At 24.5% G+C, this 6,000-nt stretch overlaps 1 protein-coding gene across 1 annotated transcript in view; it reads left to right on the top strand.

Moving 5' to 3' along the window:
• The first annotated feature begins 2,598 nt into the window (after positions 1 to 2,598).
• LOC130672064 (transcription elongation factor B polypeptide 3) overlaps positions 2,599 to 6,000 on the top strand; it is a 47,462-nt gene continuing 44,060 nt past the window's right edge. The window contains exon 1 of the mRNA XM_057476290.1: positions 2,599 to 2,998. The gene's annotated coding sequence lies outside the window, so the exon portion shown is untranslated. The remainder of the gene's footprint in view (positions 2,999 to 6,000) is intronic.

Below are 6,000 nucleotides of genomic sequence, written 5' to 3'. Positions count from 1 at the left end.
GTCATTCACTTAATTACTCAACATTAATGTCAATTAACCCATTTTTAATTTTATTGTATTAAGATTATGATTTTTTTAAATAAAATTATTTATAAATATATTTTTATATATATATATATTTTTTTAATATATTAACGTTAAATATAAAATATAAATTTAAAGTTTCTTCATTCAAATTACATATTTTATTGAACTTCCTGTCTCTTATATTTGACCTCTAGTAACTATTTTATTTCCCTTTGAAAATTGTTAACGTTTTATTTAGTTCAAAAGTCATTTACTGACATTAATCATTGTGATTTTCTTCAATTATCTCATCAACAATTGACGTTGTCTTGTTTAAATATTAATATATGTATATATTTATATATGAATTTGTGTTTAAAAAAAAACTAATTGTTCATTCCAAAAAAATCTAATTATTAAAATGCCAGTAGATAATAAACTATTGATTTTATCAAAAAATCTTATAAACATTTTTTATAGCTAATTAAATTTCTCATAAAAAATATGTGATATAAAAGTACCGTAAAATTCATTGTTCAAAAGATATAGGCGATTAAAGTTTTTTCCAAAAGCCTAAGAATCAAATCAATGAATTTTGAGCCGCCAAAAGTTTTAATTGACTATAACTTCTAAAATAATAACTCTCTGGTAATTTTACAAGAGACTTTTTTTCTAGAGAATTTAATTTCCTACAAAAAATATCTGATATAAAAATACTGTAAAATTTATTGTTCAGAAGATATAGGCGATTTAAGTTTTGTCCAAAAGCAAATTTTCAAATCTATTATGAATTTTGAGCCGCCAAAAGTTTTAATTGACTATAACTTCTAAAATAATGACTCTCTGATAATTTTACACGAAACTTTTTTTCTAGAGATTTTAATTTCCTACAAATTACTCTACAAACTTTTTCTCCAAAAATTAAAACTTTAGCCTCAATCTTTTAAACACTAAATTAATAATTTTCTAGATATCAGCCTTCGTCATCCGGTCAATGAAATTAAAAACGCCTATAATTTTTAAACTTATTATCCTACAACAATTTTACTAATGACCTTTTTTATAGCGAATAAAATTTCCCAGTTTATTCGCATCAAGCATTTTGAACCCATTTTTTATAGAAAGCGTAATTCCCAACGAAAAATCATCTACATAAATGTTTTATGATTCATCTAAAAACCCAGTGGTGCAAAAAATTTTTCTTTACAACCTAATTATAAAGGAATTTAAAAAAAAACTACTATACCAATGAATCAAAAGGGTCGTTGCACGTGTTAGAGAAATCTTATTAATAGTGAAATCCGTATATTTTATCGCTGTACACACATGCAAAGAAAATGTACATACACAAGCTTTTCATCGGCTAATCACGCATACTAACACTTTCTAAAGTGTCAATGATCATTAAACAACAAATAGCTTCTCAATGAAATTTAAAATTTATTTCCGGGTGTGATGAACTAAAAAACTTCCGCAACCTCACAATATTATTACCATTATCATTATCAACTATTATTATTATCATATTCAAGGTCAAGACGTTCAATGACGAGATCAAAGGCAAAGTTCGTCGACTGTTATCGAGGACAACTTAAGATCTGCAAGGCTAAAAAATTTTGCTCTCTTTACTCTTTTATTTTATTTACTTTACTTCCTCTACTTGCGCTGTACCTCCAAGAAAAAATTTAAAAGCTAAACTACCTAGCAGTCATTTTTAAATATTTCAAAAAAAATTTTTTAAATTTCCCGCCAAACTAGATTTAAACATCCAGCCATTTTGATCCTATTATTTGCAAATAAATGAATGAAAAAATATATATATAAATTAATAAATTGATAAACACTCACTTATATAAATATATAACGAACCTATGAAAAATTTCCTTAATTAAATTAATATTTAATTAACACAACACAACACACGTTGAGTTTTTTTTTAAATCACAATCATTTTTCGGTTTTTAAAAATTTTTTACACTAAAAAATTTATGTTCAAAATATGACAGCTAAAACACGACACCAAAAAACGGTATTTTATAAATATATGAGTATATATATTTATGAGGAATGAATGGTATAATAAAAAATATTTATTTTGTTAAAATAAAAAGTGATTTGTCGCGAACGATATGTGACCGCGAGCGGGTTTGTTGAGCGAATGTGTTCTGTAGCTTAGCTGGTCCCCGTTGGATTTAATACTTAATGTGTGTGCGTGTGTGTTTGTTGTGTGTGGGTCACTCAGTCACTTAAAAGAGTTGGCATGTATTGATGCCGAGTAAGACAGAAGGTAGAATGTAATAACGCCACTTACTTTCCACTCACTATAATCTCTAACTAAAAACATTTTTTTAAATTTATTTTTTACTATTTAAATAATTAATTATTTATTATTATCACATTTATTAATTAATTATTAATTATTAATTAGTTATTTTTAAAAATCACTCATCACTTAACACTAACACTGATTGTTACTCAAAAATCGCCATTTTGTTTTTTACTATTACACTTTTACATTTTGAAAATTTTTAAATCTCACGCATGCGCGTTGAGGGGGCGCGCGCGCACGAACAATATGGCGGCCAACGGAAAAATACCCGGCATTTCATCATAAAAAATAAATAACGTTTGAGAGTATTTAATTATTGTTAATGTTAATTAACAGTTTAATTAAATTATTTAATTATTTAAAAGTGATTTGACGTAATAATTAATAAATGTCATTGTTTTTTTTTTATTTAAATTTGGTTAATGTGTCGCGGCGGTAAATTTTTCATTGTGATGTTGTTTTATTGTTTTAATTAGTTTTTTTTGTATTAATTATTATTTGTTCGTTATCGTGACAGTGACGCGAATTTAATTTTTAGTAATTAAAGTGTGAATGAAATGATTGTGGGAAGACGGACCGCGAGAACGACTGTTTTGTGTACAGCTGTCATGGCGGCTGTTTGAAAAAAGGCGGAAAATTTTTTTAATTTGAACTGGAGATAAGGTAAGAATATTTTTTATGATCGTTTCGTAATTTTGAAATTTTTTTTTATATATAAATTACAGTTATTTAAAATTACGCGGAAAAAAATGATTAACCGACGTCTAAGAATTTTTGGATTATTTTTCTCGAGATAAATTATGAAAAAAATGCACTTTTAGATTTTTTAATTTTCTAAATGTGGATATTTTTAGTTTTTTTTTTTTTTATAAGTGATTTCTTTAAAAAAAATCTAAAAATTTTTATGTGTCTGTCAGCTTCCGGATCATAAAAAAATTTTGAATAGTTCTTTTTATGCATTTTATAAGATTCTCTATAGTTAATATTGAATTTGGTTATTTAAAATATATATTTAGCACAATGATTGCAAAATGGATCAAATAAGTAATCAATCAAGTGATTTTCTGGTATGCAAAATTTTAATTTTGTAAACTAAATATTAAAAGCTTAATAATTTTTGGATTCTTTTAAAAATTATGAATTATAAAAAAAAAAATTTTTTCAATTGCACCTATAGATTTTTTCAATTTTCTACATGTGCATTATTTATTTATTTTTTTATGTAATTGATTTGTTGAAAAAAACAATCCGAAAATTTTTAATCGTCTGCTAAGTTCAGAATCATAAAAAATTTCACAAGACCCCATGAGTGTAAATGTAGCGGACATCAGACAAATTTGAAATTATAAATAAATAGAGTAATTAATTAAAGAAAAAAATTTATAAAAAATGCACTTATTAATTTTAAAATTTTTTAAATTTTATTGTATTAATTATTTACTCTATTCATGAATAATTTTCATTTTGTCTGATGTCTGCTACATTACGAGTGTGGATGTAGCAGACATCAGACAAATTTAAAATTATAAATAAATAGAGTTCATAATTTAAAAAATAATATTTATAAAAAATACACTTACTAATTTTTAAATATTTCAAATGCGCATTTTTTTTTAATTTTATTTTATTAATTATTTACTCTATTCATTAATGGATATCCCCATATATGGATTTCCCCATAATAATTTTTTCTTCTTATTAAAATGAATTATTCAAAATTAAAATTTTGGTTAATTGTCATTGCCGATTTTTGAATAACTAATTTAATAAATGAAATAAAACAAGTAAATTTGTTTTTCAAAACTCAGTAAAAATAAGCAAACTTTTTTTATAAAAATTAGGAGCCCACTTTAGAGATTAATTTTATCATCAATTAAGCCGAATTTTATTCATGGAAATAATTAGATATTTAAAAATATATAAAACTTTTTTCAAAATAAGAAAAGTCTCCTATAATGAGCATACTAAAATAATCCAATGAATACTTATATAATTATAATGAAAATTTATATTTGTATGGCTATCAATTATCATTACAAAGTATACAATAATGATTGAATGATAAATGTGTTTATAAATGTATTGTTAGTATCATTTATTAGTTTTTAAAACTTTCGCCTTTTCATGACGCGAGACAATTCGAAACTCGACGTGATGCGATACGAGTATTTTTTTTATAGAGAAAGAATGAGAGAGCTCGTGACTTTTAACGATTTAAACTATCAATAAATAAATATATACATATATATATTTAAATATTGAATAGTCTATTGTATACATTTATAAGATAAAATATATTTTCTAAAGTTTCACATCTCAAGATTATAAATTATTTGAGCTTGAATTTTTTTTTTAAATTTATTTAGTTTGAGGGAAAAAAAGTGATGGGTATTTTTTGTCGGCAATGTATATGGATAAATATGTGGTTTATTTAACTTTAAAATAACCAGGTAGCTTCTTTTACGATCATTATTTATTATATATCGACTTGTTTAGACTCGATGTCGCCGGTTAACTTACTCTGGTTCGTCTAGTTTGTAAGTTCTAGTTTCATGGGATATCTGGTTCTCTATGTGCCCTACATTCAATACAAGATTTATTTAACTGATACACGATGATACAATTTTGTTTACACTTTCTCTGTTAAATTATTCATTTTTTAAATTTAATTTTCTAAATTTTCTAAGGAAATAAAAATTTATCTAAGGGGAGAATTATGCAATAAATTTTACTTGTTAATTGTGAGTAAAACTGGGCCTGGATGAATAATTACTCTCGAGTTTCTAGACAGTGTTCAGTTATCGAGTAAAAAAACCTAATTTTGAGTAATTTTTGAATTAAAAAATAAAACAAAAGGAATCAGTTTTTATTTTTTCCGTATTTATTTTGATTTTGGCTCTTGTTTACTCTAAATTGGAAGGTAAATTTTATCAAAAAATTCTCTGCGTGTAGTATTTTTTATTTTATAATCATCTATAATTAAAATAAAATTCAGTTATAATAAACGCGGATGATAAAATTATTTTGATGATAAACGAAATTTTTTTTTTTCAAAAAAATATTTTAAAAAATTTATGAGTACGATTATTGTATTGCTGATCAAATTCCAAGTAAAATGAGTACCAACATCGATATATTTCGATAAAGTTTTCATTAATCGATTTATTTAATTAAATATTAAGAAGGCGGCCATGCTTAATTTTTCATGGTTTTTAAATATAGGGATGTAGGTACTCATTGAACTCGAAATAATCCCAGGTGTAACATACTATTGATCATTTTTTGAAAATTTAAAAACTAATTAATTCATTACATTAATTATTTCCGCGGATATTTTTTTGTGGCGCAAATATATCGATGTGGGTACTCAAACAATAGGAAATCAAATGACGAATAAGACTGGACTGATGATTTTTGATTATACTCGAACCCGCGAGAAAAATATTTAAAATTAATTTACAGTCGATTTGATATTTTGATTTTTTTTCCACAAATAATTGCTGAGGAAAGTTTATTAGACTCAAAAAAAATCGTATACATTCAATAATATTATTTTAGGACAAAGCTAAATAATACTAGCGAATAGTGTCATTATATATTTATATAGAAGCCTCAATGAGTAAACCAGATTATACCGCCTTTGAAGTACTTAATACGTAAAATCC

The sequence above is a fragment of the Microplitis mediator genome, chromosome 7 (genome assembly GCF_029852145.1).
Source record: "Microplitis mediator isolate UGA2020A chromosome 7, iyMicMedi2.1, whole genome shotgun sequence".
NCBI classification, from domain to species: Eukaryota; Metazoa; Arthropoda; class Insecta; order Hymenoptera; family Braconidae; genus Microplitis; species Microplitis mediator.
The sequence above is the reverse complement of the archived record's forward strand: the minus strand, read 5'-3'. Positions and strand labels throughout refer to the sequence as shown.